The sequence below is a fragment of the Bombus affinis genome, chromosome 2, assembly GCF_024516045.1.
Source record: "Bombus affinis isolate iyBomAffi1 chromosome 2, iyBomAffi1.2, whole genome shotgun sequence".
Lineage (NCBI taxonomy): Eukaryota > Metazoa > Arthropoda > Insecta > Hymenoptera > Apidae > Bombus > Bombus affinis.
Window position 1 is genome coordinate 9,980,126 of NC_066345.1, and position 18,179 is coordinate 9,998,304.

The following is an 18,179-nucleotide window of genomic DNA, read 5'->3' on the forward strand; positions in this document are numbered from 1 at the left end:
GTGATTTGCCGAATAGAGTAGAAGTTATAGGTACAGACGTCTGATGAATGATCCATCGATGTTATTAGATGTATCACTCATGTAAGGAACACGTGGTTCTGATGATAGGCGGACGATAAGTCTCTCCACTCTTGCGATTAGATCACTTGACTCGTATCGCTTCAATTTGTATCCGATTCGACTAATGGAACCCGGAAGATGCATTTAATATTTTGGTAACAGTACTGGGAACACCGTTAGAAATAGAAATCAATCGGGAAATCGACGAGAAAATAAGAAACCAGGCTAGCGGTAAGTCTAGTGGCGACTCCTTAAGTCAACGCTAATAGAAAATCGAACAGATTCTCGGATTCAAGACGTCGCGTCGTTGTCTACCGTAAACTCATTCTCCGAGCAGCAATCACGAGGGTAAACGTTTCCGGGCACATACTCGCATCAGGTCTTGGTCAAGTCGAAGTGGTCAGGCCGGTCGTGTCATTACGGCCAAACCGTTTGCGATGTCAAGTCTCTCAAGAACTTAACGAATCACGGTATTCCCGACTTTGGAATGGGAGACTTGGACCGGTTGCTGATGCAAGGGACCTAAGCAATATCGACTATGCAAGTTGCAGAATTTTTCACAGATTTATCAAATATCGAAGTATTCATTATAAAGTAATTATCTTTTATTTCTATTTAATTACGATGTTTCTGAGAATTATTCGTACTGCAGAGGTATATTTCTCAGAGTTTTTCTTTCTTAACCCCTTGCATTACGACTTTTAACTATTCGTTGTAGTAACGTGCCTGAAGTGCTAGAGAAATGCAATTGGAATATTATATATGCAATTTATATTCGCTGAATATTTGAACAAGACTAAATAGGGGTTAAGGCAAGAGGTTAACGCTTCGGTAGTTTTTCTGTATTTAAGATATTTGCTGTCACTGAAATATGGCCTCTGGAATTCCGCTTCTTTTTCATCAGCAATGTCTTTATTTCAACAGTGTGTGCCTCAACACTGTACCCACAACACTTGGTTCATCTTTCTAAGTCACTTTTTCAAAAAGCATAGAAACCTACACGCAGCAGGTGCACTAGTGCAGTATCTAAATTACGTAACTAATTGAATCAACATATGTTTCACTCCTAACCAATGGCTTAATCAACTGCATAGACCAACTGTTTTACTCAGACGCCAGAATACCAATTTGGGAAGTGACCATATTAATGCGTACCACATGTGAGTCCCTAAATTATCGAAGAAAACACCAGACATTTTTGCTCACGGTTCACTCAACCTTCAGAGCAGATCAGACTGCTCCATAATTTCCCTTCTTCGAAATACCCATCCCACTGGTATCGAATAATTCCACCAGCCACGATGCTTTAACGAGAGCTTCTGGTAGCGACTAATTTGATTAAAGTCGAGGCACAGTGGTGGCTTATCGGCGGACCTGGTGGGCGCCCGGGAGCAACGGCGATTCCACGGAAAACAGGGGGATAAGTTTCTGGCGAGCGTGGACAGTGAATTATGGGCGTTATTGTCCGCCCGCGAACAACAGGCCGCCTCATTACATGTGGGAATTATTGACGGCGGACCGCCTCGGTGGCTCTCTAAGTGCGCTACGTGAGAGCCATCTTCCAAGCTCAAGCGTCGCCTCCACTTTATCGCGCTCCTTGCCTCTTGCCTTCTGGCCTGGCTTCGTGGCGTACTTTCCACCTAACATTCGTTCAATACACACGCACACACATACGTAGCTATCCTTCTTTCTTAAATCGTATTTTTTCCAAGCTGAGACTCGAACGTTTCGCGCGTCCTAACTCCCTCGATCGTCGTCGTCGTTCGTTACCCCGGTGCTTTTCTAGGAGATTCTATAGTAAAGGACCCCATTCGAGGAGAGAATATGGCCAATTCCAGGTTATTGACGATGCTGCGAGAGACTCGGATACTGGACAGGGGCTGTTTTACGCGGAAGGAACACTATCGAAGGATTCGATTAAAGGATAACTATTCTTTGCCTTTATAGGGGTGAAAGAGGATGGGTGGTTGGAATAACGAGTATCGTGATTTGCGAATATGTGTTCGTGTTAATTGATGGAATCTCTGTTTAGCAACTGTCCTTGGCTGTAAATCTCTTGGACCTTCTCTTTATTTTTTATCAACTTGGAGTTTTTATTTTTTCCGAAGAAAGCTTCTAACTCTGCTGAGATTGTAACTTATCTGATAGATACGTATATATGAAACCTTTGTTTACGTAGTTTATTTCTTGTATAATTTTTATGTAAAAATCGGTACTGTAGCATGCGTTAAAATCCTTCAGATACACATCTCAGACTGTCACGGAATGTAAAAAATGTCGCTACTAATAAAATTTAGAGAAGAAAAAGTACCATGGAATCCTCGACAACGGTAACCCGAATCTTCGGTCTATCGCGAAGCTGTGAAAACAACTGGTATCGATCGATCGTGCATCGATCCCATAGATTCCAAGGTTTTCGAAGCTTTCGAACAAGAAACCATCGGAACGATTCTCCGGTTAATCCAGTCTAGGAATGTCGTTCGAGAAAATGCTCACGATTTCAATAGCGCACGAAGGAAAGTTCAAGGGTTCGCCCAAAGTCGGCAAGAGGTCGGGCTAGATAATTTTAGAATCGCGGAACGGGGACGGAATGGGCTCTCCGATATCGGAGCGGATCAAACGAGAAAGGTCATTTTATTCTCTCACACCGGCTCATCTTGCAGCGTCGGCGACCGAGTGGACTTTCTAAACGAGCTAGCCCGAAACAAAGACGGAATTGGAATGCAGCCGAAGTGAGAAACAGAGAGCGAGCGAGAATCGTTCTCGCGCGGAATCCGCTCTCGTGCGGATTTGCGCATTTCGTGAGAATTGCGCAGACCTTTTAAAGAGGCTGACACTAATTAATTCTCGAACGAGATACGATCGTGCGCACAATAAACAGGAGAAAGTCGCCATTAACTGACAGAAAAATCCGAGCCGCTTGTTAAGAGTTAAGCTCAACGGAGACCGGGTGTATCGTTATAAAGGCCGATCGAAGATAACCTGATATATTAACGTATAGTGTAACCCCTTTTTATCCGTTGAAATGGTTGGCCGTTACGCGCGACTCCCGTCTCTCCGCTGCCACCACACGGGCTAACGGTTTATTAAAGAATCGTCGTTGTCGTTGCCGTCGGCCGTTCCGCGTCGCTCGTAATTCGCGAGCACGCGGCTCGTGCAGCTATTCGCGTGCACGTAATGTTCGCGCGCCCGCCATCGGGCTAGGGGAATTCCATGAGCGCTTGTAACGGTCGATACCTTACAAGCTCCTAGTGACAGATACACCGGTGCGCGTCAATCGAGACCAAGTTCCTTTTCCAACTGTAATAGGCTGCTGTAGTCTTCGTTTGTTCTTCTTTTTACGAAACTAAATTACACGAGACAATCAAAATGGAATTCATACGAGATTTCTCGGAGTTTTCCTCAGTATAAAGTAACTCGATTGAGTCACATTGAGGGATATCAGAGGGTGTACAAAGTTGTAAAATATTATCTCCTTAATCTTTGGAGGATTCTTAGAACGTCCGTGTGTGGGTTGGAGATTTATAAAGTTGGAATAGCCCGAAGACGTAAATGTAAGAGCGCAGTTTGTATCCTAATATCAATAACCTCTACCTCCATTGGTGTGCAACGTTGTTCCATCGTGGCGCGGGAACGAGTGTCTGCATTCACGGGCAAACAGACGTTAATTCCTCGCGAAAACACAGTGATAGAGTGGAAACGAAACCGCCTCTCTTTGCGCCCACTCTATTATCAACAGAGACGTAATCACGCTCTCTCGCGTTATCGCGTATCGCTGGCAACGATTTCAAACGCGAATCATCCCCGTTTTCTCTTTCCTTCTTTCACTGTGGAACACGATACGAACGGCGTTTCAATTGTTTTCGCGCCGCGGCGTGTTATTCGATTCAATGCGCTGGACAAACACAGGATCGATCGGCGAATCGCCCGCCTCGATTCGGGAAAGTGTACGTTACGTCGAAAAATCGACGGAACAACGCGCCATTACCCGCGACCACGGTCATTTACGACGGTTTAAAGGCGCGCATTACCACCGACGATCTCAATCGGCCCCGATAATCCCGCGAATTCATCCAACCGACGAGTCCCTATAAATTTTCGACCCCATAACGATCGTCTCCCGATCTTATCGATCCTTCTCCGTATTTACGTAGGACCGATACACATCTGCTCGCGTCCACAGAAAGCTCCGAGTAGTTTGGTATCGTGGCCCGTTTCGTGATGGATCCCGATGGACGCCACCCTATCAAATTTCTACTTCCTACGCGAACAAGCGGAAGATCGGTGACATCTCCAATTGCTCATTTAGTTGCAAATACATTCTGCTTCGTGAAAGATATTCGAATGGGCGTCATGGAATAACGAAATTTCTCATACGTTATTCAGCATAATATAACATGTGATTGCTGTTTTAAATCCTGCTGTAGAATATCATATTCTTAATTGAATTTCCTTTCAATTTGTAATAATTCGATTTGCAAATTCCAAAGGGTAGCTTACAGGAACAAAAGACAGCCACCATTCTCTCTCGTCCGCAAAATCCAAAAGAAACTGCACGCTCCCCACACAATTATAATCCAGGAAGCACGCTAATCCTCGAATGTTCGAGTCTTCATCCAGCATTTTATCAAAGAAACTGGCCACGCACCAGGGGCACCTCCCTCGAGGAGAGAACGCGGGGTGGTTGTCCCGCAAGACTGGCCGCGCATCGATGAGGAGACACACAACTGCGAAACGTCGGTGCCGGTCGAGAGAGCGTGGGCCACGGCGTAATAAATTTCAGCCGGTAAAAACGGCACGCTGGCTTACGAGAGATTGATGGAGCGACGCGCGAGGTGAGAGCGCGCGAGGCTCCGTAAGCGGCCTTTTGCTCACTGACAGTGATCATCAAAGCAGAAAAAGTTGCCACCCGGAAAGTTCGGCCTGCCGGACCGCCCTCGATTCGACCAAATCGCTGTAATGACCGCGGTCCCGGTCGCTTGAAAATAATTTTGACTCAATTACGCGGAACCCGCCACGCTATGCCAAACCACGGCCACGTCGAGTCGCTCCGCGTAGACTACTTTCAGCCACAGGGAACAAGCGATCTCTCTTTAGTCACACGGGCGAAGTCGATTTCCTCTTCGTCCCGTTTCGTAGCTCGTTATTCGCCGTGACTGTCTTTCCGCGGTCCGAACGCTTTGTTTAAGCCATAATTTTAGAGATTGCCTTAGGAAGAAGAGTTTCAGCCAGTTCCACGCCCTTTTCGCGTTTAATAGCCGCCACAAGAGGGAACGGTGGCTCCGTTATCACGGTTCAACGTTTTTTTCCGGGCGGAAACGCGAAACACGGCTGCGAACTGTAACGTCGTGTGACGCGTAATTGAGAACACGTGTGCCACGAGGTAAAGTCAGGCCTTTCGATCACCGTCGGTTCGATTCCTGATCGATTGGTTATTTTACGCTGCCCGCGTCGAACTATTTGTCTAGCAAACTGTATGCGATTCTAGTTAAACGTTTGTCACTTGGATCGCTCAACAACGAACCTGGCCTCCTAGTGTTTCGGATCATTTCTAAACTTTTCAATCTTTCTGAATTTTTACGATTGATCTTCGTTGTCTGATAGGTTATCGAAAAATCTCTCTTTTAAAATATAATTTTAGAAAATAGCGGTGGAAATAATTCTTATTTGTTGAACACTCGCGATATAATAGAACACACGGAGATGTATGGAAAGCCTGCTGCGAGCTTACGAGCGTCGAACGTGTCAAAAAGGCCGTATAATCAGAAGCGAACCAGTATTTTTCGAGGGAGGGTTGAACATGAGCCGTGGCGACCCTTACACCTTCTCGCGCCGCGCATTCTTCCTCCGACGCCCGCTGCGTTGCCTACCGCCAGGGGTTACCGGAAGAGAGACGAAGAAAGGTGGAGCTCCATTCTTCGAAACGAATCCTATATCGGCGCAGGAACGTTTTACATCCATCGGTCGAATCGTATATAACACGGACCATCAAAACGTGCTTAAACCAGGCCGAGTTATTACTATAGCAAATATGCGATACGGTTCACGGAGGCGCGATGCCACGTTGTAAATCATCCGGATATTCTCTCTCTCTCTCTCTCTCCCTCCATTGCACGCTAACATACGTACCAACTATCCTTTCCCACCCCATTAATATTTACATTACTCCCTACCCACGTGGTCCAAGATCCGGTCACGCGGACGATCGTATCTCCCGATGAGCATCGAAAGTCCTGCAAGGCAAGGACAAAGAAGAGCGGAACCTTAGAAATTCCAGGAAGATGAAGGAAACGAAAAGGAAAAAATGTTACGAAACGATAGAAATATATTGGCGATACTGTTCGAACGAAATGGGGTGGTACCCAAGGGATTCTGACGGATTATATTGACTCGTGAACGGGATGAATAAGCAACCGTTGGAAGTGTATCGGGGCCGTAAGATGACGATGCTTTACGATCGAAGATAACGCGCTGAAGACTATACGCCAATTTCAGGCCGCGTTCTTCCCCCCGGAGGGATTAATCGGGCCTCGTTTAAAACGTTCGCCGCAGCCCGCCGCGTTCTTCCATTTTTTAAATCCTCCCATGGCATCATCCCATAGCCGTCGTCCCGGTTCGAGGTGGTTCCACATGCGTTCACACGCTTATACACGTATACACATTGCATAGGTTGTTGGATATACTTGAAAAAGCTGTGCGCTCGTGAACCACCACCGTTCGCGTGCACGTATAGGTAAGCACTCTAATTATCGAGATCTCACGTAAAACGAGTATGTAAACATAAATCGACAATCTTGTCGAGCGAAGCGGCGCGCGATCGCTTAACTGCCGGCCGAAGAACGAATTTTTCTTCCGGTAACCCGGTGCGTAGACCGTGTCCTTGACGTCTTATTACGCCGATTAAAAGCCGCAACCCTCTTCGTCCCTCCGATCCACCCCTCTTTTTTCCTCTTCTCCTTTTTTCATATTTTTCCACCGTCTATACTTTGTCCCTCTTCGTCTTCCGCCGAGTTTTGTTACTCGCTTTCGAGCGGTCGAGATCTTTCTTTCGCCGCTTATCTCAACTTTTTTCACTTTGTAGCATTTACCGCTGAAGGCGGTAGGTAGACTGCAGCAAAATTCCACGCTGGAATCCTTTATAATATCTTATTTTCCCTCGTCCTGTTATGGAAACTGTGGCTCGTCCCCTCTTTTCTCTCTTTCTTCCCCGTCTCTACCGTTCATCGATTAACTAATTTCCTACGGTTTTATTTCCAACATTTAGAAAGTGGAATTATCTTTGTTCCACATTTAAACAACTCCTTGAAAGAATATTCTAGAGTATCCTTTTCCTGTTGATCTTACGTAAGCTGTACGTAAGTTAAAATGTGCTTCTTTATTAAATCGAATAAAGAAAATGCATACACACGGTTAGTAAGCAGTTATTTCTTATTCTAGATGTTTACTGAAATTTTCGCTAACGGTTACTCGGAGCAACGCGAGTTCTAGCGCTCGGTACACCAGAAACCGATGAAACTCGAGATTATTAAGAGATTTGCATATCGCGGAATCGTATCTCGGAAAGGAACGCGTGCTCTCCTGCTTCCATTATCAAACAGGTTGAGACACCTATCATTATCATTGCTGTGTCTTAGAGCAGCTGACCCGGTTTATGACTCACGGCCGAGCGGAGAAATGGTTGCAAAACTTTTGGTCGGACACGAATTCCAGCGTCCATGACTCGGTGATAAATCATACGTCGAACGAACTCGAGATGTAGCTTTCGATTCAAGGATATTTCGATATCGAGAATATTCACAGAGCCGCAATTTGTGCGAAGATCCTTGCATCGGCAAATTAACTCGCGGAAAAATCACAATCCTCCCGATACTCAAGTTTCTTTGTAACGTTCCATTTCAGGAGAGAGATTCTTCTCCCCTCGATTCATAATCGTTTCACGGGAAAGCAATTTCTCGGCCGAAAGGACGATCGTTTTCCTGGCCCGAGGCTGCCGAGGTTCCCTCTGGCACGCACGCAGGGATAAGATTGAAATGGAGAAAAATTCGCGGAGAAAAGCGAAGCCCGACTGTCGCGGTTCGTTCCACAATTATTCTCGTTTAACCGTCGCGCCACGCTAACTATTTCGTTATTACCGCAGCGGAACGGTTTTAATAAGATACTCGAAGAAAAATTACATGGTATTTCCCTCCGTGTTCGCAGACGTGCTTTACCAGTCACTATAATCCCTCTTGCTTGTAAAAGTTGTAAACCACTTTTACGAAACTCTTTACAAGTTTACTCTCCGCCCTTCGCAATACTTTGTGCGGAGAGGCGATTGATCTAACACCACGGTAGCCAAGCGAGCTGTCGCGAGGCTGGATTATCACGCTTCTAATTACACCGTGTAATATACAGCCGGTGCTTTTTCGAAGAATCTCGCGTACGTGTAGTTGGATATAATAGCGAGGAATCGCCGATTGGTCGAAGGCTACTCGGTCGTGCGCAGAAAAAGGAATAACGGGGAAGAAGCAGAGGCCGGTGAGGATAAAGCATATCGCATAGAGCGGAGAAGAGAAAAGACGAAACGTTGATGGAAGAAGTGCGCAGAGGAGGAAGGAGAGAGGAAGGGAGGACCAAAGGGAAACGGAATGGTGTGCGCACGCGAAAAAGGGCCCTGCGTAAATTGAAAGGGGGCACGGCTGTCTTGTTGTGTTTAAAAAGGCAATTTGCGGGCCTGAGATACGGCCTATATATTACGGCGCAACTGGTACGGGTGGTGGGAGATAGCTCGCTCGCGATAGCGCCCCTTTGCTCTGCGCTGGACCACGGGCAAGAGAACGGGGACTTTCCGTGGGCCTTACCGGCGAGACCACGAACGTCGTGCCTAGCGATGGCCTCAACGTTCTGTCTTCTATTACCCTGGAATTTGACGAAATCGTCTCTGATCTCTCGATGTTGTTCTTAGAGGTATGTATTTTTTAAGTCCCACGATTATTATCATTTGCATAGAAATAATAAGTTCGTGGGCTGGTACGATTTTAGTCGTTGCAAGAAATAGGATAATAATCGTGGACTCGAATGTTTGTAACGAGAGTTCTTTCTAGAAAGAAAATCTTTGGTTTATATACTTGATCTGCGTGTTTTCTGTCTGATTCAGTTATGGACGTACGAGGTAGAGGAAGTCTTTTATTAAAATTTAGGAATATCCTTACTATGATATCGTTGCAGCTGTCTTTTCAGAAGTTGTAAAAAATTCCAATATTCCAAATTCGAGCAACGTTGCGTCAGAGCAAAATTGTTCGGAAAGCTTCAGGGTCCTTGAATACCCATCGCTAGCCGTACCCCTTTCGGCGTGCGCCCTGGTGCCCCCGGGTGCCGCGGGGAGGGGCCCATGCTCCCCACCGCCGACATCCGGCAAATGCATTTCTTGTGTAGCACGCTGCTCGTTTGCGGACGATACGATTTACTCGCGGTATATAGTCGTATTCAAATATCTTCTTACTGCTCGCTGAACCTCTTTTACGTCCCTCTTCCTTCCTCCCAGTTTTCTACCCTCTTTGCTTTCTTCCGTCGCCCTGATCTCACGGTTTTGCACGCGTAATCGACTCGCAATTGCTCGCCATCGAACGAACGATCGGCTAATTCTACGCAGTACCGAATGAATCGAAAGAACGAGCTCGTTCGTTCGACGTGGTTTAATTATAATTATTAGCGGGCAGATTGAAGTTGAGAGCAACCTCGTTTGCGGCTACCTTTGTTCTCTCTCTATGTATGTGTGTATATCGCTTCCTATTTAAAATCGATTCCAACACGGGCTTAGCGTTATGGTTTCTGGAAAATTTGGAATGGTACGAGCACTGCCGGAATGAGGAGCATGCGCTGCTCGCTTGCTACAACACGTTCGATAGTTCGATTAGCTTTCTGTATATTAAATCGGTTACGCGAATCGCTCGTTCGTACAGTACGGGAATCGCGTGGGAAGTTTTCGGTTGTTCAATCTGCTCAATGGGCACTTCTTCGAATAGGAATGCTGTTTGTTCGGTTAATTAAAGTCGAATTAGCATGCTTTAGTTTTAGGTGAACAATAGGAATGTCTGAAACATGTGCCACATTTGAATTAAATTGACTCATTTAAATTAAATTTTCACATACCATTCAACAATACCATATAATTTTGTAATTATAGCTACATTCTACTTCCTAGTTCCAACAATAATTTACCATTATTAAGAAATGTAAAGTTAATTAACATTCATTTTCTTCATTGCGTGGAAAACAGATGTTTTTCAAACGCGTAAGTTCGTAATGCGCACTCTACTAGATCCATCGATCTCCCTGTTTTACCGACCACTAAAACGTAGTTCAGCCATTCGCTCACAGATGTCGTTTCGTGGATGCCTCGAATGACACGCTAACGAATCTCACCATTCGTAATTATTACCATTAATTACCGCCATCAAACACACGCAGGAGCTGCACAAAGTTCCTCGCGCGATTCCTATCCACGGTTTATTAATCTTTCTTAAGGAAAAAAATCGACTCCCCTAGGCGAAGAATTTCCCTGATTCTTGCGAAGGCTGGCGGTAAAGCGCATCGGGTACAAGCTCATTTGCACAGAATGTGTGACAATCGTAATAAATCGCCGGTACGATATCGATCTTTTCTCCGCGGAGCGTTACTTACTAGCGCGATCTAGGAATCTCGCATTCCGGCGGTCGCGGACGGTCGCCGGTGTTCGGGGCCAGGCCGATCATAAATTCCGTGCCAGCCTCCAATTAACTTTATCGCAATCTGAACAAATTATACGGAACGCTGCCGATGCTAAATTCACCGATGCGACCGGGACAAGCGGAGATAACCGGCACGCCAGAAAACGAGAACGCCGAAACGACGCCGGAGATAACGTTTATTTTTCGCGAGCCGGCCATCCTCGTCCGACGCGATTCATTTCCAACTGGGGTAGAGGAGAGAACCTGTGATTCTCTTTTGTCTTCGTAAGACACTTTCCCGCTCCCTTCCACGATCCTCGAATCGTTTCTTCGGACGTTTTACAATCTCGCCGTTTACCCCTTTGCCCTTACGTCCTTCGCTAGAACGTTTCATTTCCGGCGAACGCTATAACGTGGTTTCTCTTTTATTGTAGTCTTGATATTGGGCCATCGAGATGGTTTTCACGATTTTTTTTCTCGCTTTAAAGATATATATATATAACTGGATCGATACTTGAATTAAAACCTGTTTGTCGTATTATATATTTTTACGAAAATTACGTATAAGTGTTTATTTTACGTAACCCAACACATTGAACGCGATATCGAGAAAACGCGCGTGTTTGTGCGATGTTTGAGTACGTCAATAAAAACTTGAACGTTTAATAATTTTAATTATCCATGAAACGTTCGTGTTTTCCGAGACACTCGATATCACGGATGGATTACCGTGAATGACACTGACGACCTTGTAACGACCTTGTCACAGCTTTTGAACGACCTTCAATAAAACTTAAACGATATTTAATGATTTCGAAATGGCCCTGAAAAACTGGTTCTTTTCGATCTTTAATTTCACCGAATTTAATTTGACCCGAATTTAGTTCTCTCCGCGTTGTCATAAGCATATCAAACATCGTGCTAATTATTTCAATTGCAATACAATACGGTATGCGTGTTATCCCCGTAGTTTCAATTCACGAAAATCATTCTCTCCTGTTCTATTATTTTCTCACTTCGACTGATAGCACTGCTAATCGTTAATTTATCCCCATTTCCTCTGTTTATCCGTCAACACAAAGCGCTGTGCCGTTTAATCCGAACCGCGCTGCCGGGAAATAAGGCGGTGTTTGTTTGCACGAGCGTTAAGCGAATCGGAGTTCATTTTCGATTGCCAGGTGGTTCGAGAACGTAGCCGTCCTTGTTAACCACGCTACGCCAGCGTAACGAGCAGCTCCTGGCAGAATTGCGCGACGCCCTGCCACGCCCGTGTATACTAATTTCCACCGGTATTCACGAGCAACTCTCTGTGTCGCGTGGCAAACACGGGAATATTTAATCTTCCGACAATGGAATGACAGGCTGTTGCAATTCACGTGCACCCTTATGGCTGTAAGCTTTCCCCATTTTCCGTTTTGTTTCGATAGGTCTGTTTTTACGATGGCGAGTTCCTAATGGCCATAGATCAGGGTACATGCCCTTTCAGGACCGGGTCGCTAATAATAGCGTCGGATTCAGCAAAGATTCAGAGATTTGAAGACGTTGCCTCGAGAAACTGTTGGAAACGTATCACGTAACGTTATATTTCCCATATATTTTCAATGTATTCTTGCACGATTGAACTAATATCGTTCGTGAAATTTTCCAAGTTAGATAATATTTAATTTTAGTTCTAATAAATTTTGTTGAAAATTTTCTAAGTAAATTTTACCAATCGACGTGGCTGCTACACTTTCCAATAATTTGAGTAAACGAATAAAAATCAACACGAAATAAATTCGTAGTAATATACTTTTGCATTTTCGAATATGAGAAATCTATATCTCTCTTGCTCTTCCGATAAATATAATTTAAATATTGAATCGAAAAGCTCGTTTGATTATTTTTAATCCACGTTAGATCGCGAAAGGAAATTTTGTAATCTACGATTTGTACGATTCTCCAATATTACTAATCGATTAATAAAATAAAAGAGCCTAAAATATTTGAGAAATAATTTTTTTATAATTTTCCACGGTAATATTCTACACAATGAAAATGACAGCAAACTATGAGTTTCCCAGAATCGCTCGAAGCAAGTTGATGGCTTAAAGAAGCCAACCGAAATCTAACCTCCCTAAAAGCTAACCTCCCTACTTCAAAGATCCTCAGAGACTTCGCCTAATCTCCATCAAACGGACCACGATCGATATGGCGCAAACGATTCGTTGGACGATCGAGTCTGGCAAAGTCGCGTCGTCAAAGGTCAATCAGCTTCTTCCGGCGTCGGTCGCACGCATCCGTGGTAGCCTTACTTGTCGGCACTATTTATTTATTAAATATTTGCTCGCGTCGAAACGGAGTTCGGCGAAGACCCAGGCCGCAAGGGCTGAAGGGTTGAAGTTCACCTGGAAGACTCACACGGCCGCGATTCTGGCGATTTCCGAAAATCAATGTTTACCCGACGAGGCAAATGAGACTTTCTCTCTATCGCGTGTGTGCTTCGAGACTTGCTATGCCAAATGTTGACGCAACGAATGGCTGCGCAAGGAAAGCATCCCTCTGTATTTCTATCACTCGCCACTCGCCGGCTAGAATGCTGAATTTTTTCGGGAACGCCTATTGGGCGTTTAATTTGTTAAATTCCACGGGATAAGTTACGGAGTTTTTATGGCAAGCTCTGTTCGTTTTCATTTCATTAACATACTTGTCCTTTTGCTGTTCTTTTAGATCGTATCTTTGATCTTTCGCAGATGTAATTCGCGTATCGTTCGTTTGGTGTTTCAAAATATTCTACGTAATTAAACGATAAATCTATTTATTTGCAGGGAAACTGGTTCTAACACTATTACGCCGTGTCGCTTTTACAAATAGATTAGAAAATATTATTATGTTGTTTTGTTGTGTGAAAATATTATGTTTCTATTATTAACAATTGCGAGTAAATAAATTTTCTTACACAGCCCAACAAACGTTCTTAATTTCTCTGTTGTTTGTCACAATTGATAAAACGTCATAGAAATTATAAACAAAGAAAGAATCAGTAATATTTATATCATCGGCGAAGAAAAGAGGAAACCGCTCTTTTGATCGTTTGTTTGGTGCTTCAAAATATTCCACGCAATTAAACGATAAATCTATTTATTTGCAGGGAAACTGGTTCTAACACTATTACGCCGTGTCGCTTTTACAAATAGATTAGAAAATATTATTATGTTGTTTTGTTGTGTGAAAATATTATGTTTCTATTATTAACAATTGCGAGTAAATAAATTTTCTTACACAGCCCAACAAACGTTCTAAATTTTTCTGTCATTTGCCACAATTGATAAAACGTCACAGAAGTTATAACACAAAGAAAGAATTAGTAATATTTATATCATCGGCGAAGTAAAGAGGAAACCGCTCTTTTAACCGAGCATCTGTCGCTTTCCTTTTCTCCTATTCACGAAGAGTTTTCGTAAATCTGCTTAGTGGAAGCAGCTCGGAACCACGGCACGCTCGATTTCGATTCAAATCGACGAGATTCAAATTCGCTAGATCGGTACTCGAGCAACGTACTGCTGGGTGACGCGTGTACGGGCACGTTTCCTAACCGCAGCTACCCTCTTCCCGATTTCATATGTCCTGTTCCCGAACTGCATGCGTTCACGTGGCGCGCAAAAACACGCGGCACACGGCTTTGCTCCGGTGCGATGAACTCGCGCGGCGCGCCGCACAGTTCTGCCAGTCTCTGTTTCTCTCGAGGCCGTTTCAGTATTTGACTGTTCGACCAGGACGACGCTACGCGTCCCTTCTCTCCATCTGTTTTCCCCTCTCCTCGTTCGTCCATCTCTATCCTGGTTACACGGTACACGCGTTTCGTCCTCGTTTCACTCTGTTCTCGAGGCGCGTCCCTCGCTGTTACGCTCCCGGCTGCACTTCGACTCCTGTCGAGACGACAGAACGCCATAAGCAACCAATTTAAATGTAAATTGAAAAGCAGCGCGGCATACAAATTGTTCGACTCGCCGTCAAAAAATACTGCGAGCAAAGATCAAACGGAAGACAAGACGGGAGAGGGTAGCACGAAGTAGCACGAGAGTGCGGGCCGTCTTCGATGCGGCGAAGATACAACGAGAGGAGAGGCGGCCTTTTCTCCCTTCACGGATCGTTCCGCGTCACGTCGCTACGGCCACCGACATGCTGATAAATTCTTCGTTAAATATTTGCGTTCGCTGGCACCGGGACGGTTCCGGTGGAACCGCGGGCCTCTTGCGTTGGAGGACTCCGTTCACCGGAACATGCCGCTTTAACGGCGAATCTTTCTTACTTGGAAGAATAATTAATTTAATAGCAGTTTTTCCTCTCTTTTGAAACTTTCTTATTGTTATCAAAGCCTAGCGCTTTTTAACTATCCCATCGGAGAGATTACAGTAACCCATCAAAGTTTCGATAAAAGGGAGGATAATATCGAAATTATTTTGAAATTCTGGTTTCATTATTTATTAATGCAGGATTCCACGTCTCCAGTTATATTGGCAAAATTATCAAATGTTATAAACGCATCGGATATCCGCTGAATAATTGAACTGAATATTTAACACTTCATCTACCTGCCTTTATCGAATGCTGTTTCCTTGGGTCTGGGTTAAATCAGAATTGAAGGGCTTTTTCTTGTAACTGTATCAATGGTGGAAGCGTGTCTTTCAAGTGAATCGAAAGCTCGGTTGCGAGCAGACGTTCCAGGCGAACGGAAATGCAGCGTACAAATTTTTCATTCGCCGAGAATAGAGTTGGTCCGCGGCCTGCTGAAAAATTCAGCGGGTTTGTTCACGAACGAAAGCCGGAAAAACGGCAATGGGACCGGATTGAATAGGCTTCCGGCTTATTTTTTGTTTGCCAGATTTTTCAGAGATGATTCTCTGATGGAAGACAGCGTGCGGTCTGCGTTACTGGCGAGCAAAACGCTTGTTCCGCCCGAAAGTAAACATCCGAACGAGCATTCGGAGTTACAGTAGCAAACAATAATGGAGGTACATGCGTTTCCCGGCTCGATGTTATTTTAGGAAACCCGTGGAAATCGAGCCATTCCAGAAGCCAGATATGCGCACGTAAATAATACACCGGGCTCTGTTCATTGTTAATTAATGGCTTCTACCAATTGCTAATATCTTCTAAAGTGATCCAGTAAAATAATCATTTTACATACCATTCTGAAATTTAAACGTGTAAAATGTATCTAATACATTTTGTTTCGTCCACATTTTCTTCATTTCTTGGTACTTTTAATGCCTGGATTATGAACATGAAATTCTATAATTGGGTACATTAAGGGTTTGTAACAAATATAACAACAGATTTTTATGATTACTAGGAGCTAATGTAAGCACAATGTGCTACGTATATAATGCAATACAATGGACGATTAATCGGGATTAAAATCTTTCATAAACGTAGAATTATTTTACAAAGCAAACATTTGGTATGGAATATGCATGTTACGCGAAATGTTAGAAAGCTACTGCATGAAACATATTCCTTTGATTACGAGGATATAAAAATTCATCGTCAAATAATGAACGAATTTTGAAAGTAATCTATTAAACTTAAGCTTATGGAGATAAAATATCGACTGCTGCTTTGGTTGCACAGGATTAATCGTAGCCGTGAAAACGATCCAATAAAGAGCAATAATTTCATCCACTCATAAAAATATCTACAACCAGGAATTAATTAAATTTCTTCAAAGTAAAAATATTGCTAGTGCGGGAATAACTGCGAACAAACGAATGGAAAGTTCCAAAATGGGGGAAAAAGGAGGAAGATATAAATGGAAACGAAGAGAACCGAAACCGGATCAAGTTCGTTCTCCACGGATAATTTTCATCGACTCGGAACCGGCTGCCTCATTGCAAGGAATTAATTTCCAATTCCAACGGGAGACAGAGAGAACGAAACAAGGGAAACGAAAGGAAACAAGATGAGGATGGCAGTGTGGAGAAAGAGAAAGAGAGAGTCGAGATCGACTTACCATAATTTTGGTAGCACCGGACCGCGTTCCCTTCGCTGGCTGTTGAATATTCCCTCGCTTATTAGAAAGGGTTTCTGTAATCGACGCCAGACACGAGCGGGTGTCTACCCGTGGCACCGGTGTAGCCGCCAGTCAAATGGATTCCAATTAAAGTAATAACGAATCCAACCGTACGAGCGTTTTCGTCGTCGCAAATAATCGCGCGCAACCGGATATCGGCATGGACCGCGTGGCCGCGCGACGCGTTCTTTTCCAATTCGATTCGTCCTGGCTCTGTTACCTTCCCCGCAGAACCAGGAGACCATGGAGAAACGGCACCGTGAATGGGACGACGTCGAATTTAAATCGGTCGAATTAACGAAACGACGAGGCGACTGTCGTTCGACGCGACGATAAATTTTTCGATGGGATCAGATCCAGTCACATTCACACGAACGGGAACAACAAGAAAGGGAATAATGGAAAATTCTTCTCACCAACTTTATCTCAAAAAAATGTACAGTTTTTATACACGCGTATAAGATGTTTCAAAAAATTGAGTTTAATCCTCGGAAAGATATCAGCCAATCTGATCAACTGTATCTTTAGCAAGTTATTCAGTTTATACATGATTAGCATCGAACTACTTAAAGAAACAAAGTATAGTTACTTTCCTAAATTTATTGGAAGAAAGTGACTTAAATGAGCGTAAGTCCCAAGGAAGTTCTATAAAGATAAATCTATGAAGATAGATGGCAATATTTGACACGCTTCTTTCCTCTTTTTCCATCTATGAACATAATCGATACGGCATAATCTGAGCAATACTCATAGTATTCATCGAAATAAGCAACTAGGCTTTAATAAACGTGTGCCAAAATATCATTAGTTTCGGGGTCGCAAGATATGTCAATGCGTATTTCATGCTTCGTGCTCTACAAGTTTCAGCCCAATTTTTACAAATGTTCTGTACAAATTGAATTATGGAAACGAAGAAGTGATGCGATTGCTGAATTATCGTGGACCAATAATAATTCAAAAACGATTGTTTGATATTATTATAGGGATATATAGGGTGTCGCGTAAATTTAAATTTCTCTTGGATGGTATCTGCCGATAGAGCAGAGAGAGGCGCTTGTTAGCACGCTGCTGGCCATCAACATAATTAACCTCCCTAAGTGGAGACGCCTGTGTATCATTATTAGTACATGCGCAGCGGATGTTACGGGGTTCGAATGTGCTTACGAGAATTTAGGACCGCGTCAGGTGTCCTGATTTGGCCGCGCTAATGCGAAATATCCAATTAACTGGTAATGGAGCCTTTATCGTATCCGGTGACATCGGCCCGCGGAATTTCAACCTCGCTCGCGCGGCCCACCTTTGCGCGAACCACGCGAATTCGAAACACGGACCGAAAAGTACACGCTATCTGCTCGCTCGTTTTGTAATCCGTTCCGATA

At 44.0% G+C, this 18,179-nt stretch overlaps 1 protein-coding gene across 1 annotated transcript in view; it reads left to right on the forward strand.

The window, feature by feature from the left end:
* LOC126928919 (lysine-specific histone demethylase 1A) overlaps nt 1-18,179 on the forward strand; it is a 100,534-nt gene that overhangs the window by 77,131 nt on the left and 5,224 nt on the right. The window lies entirely within an intron of this gene.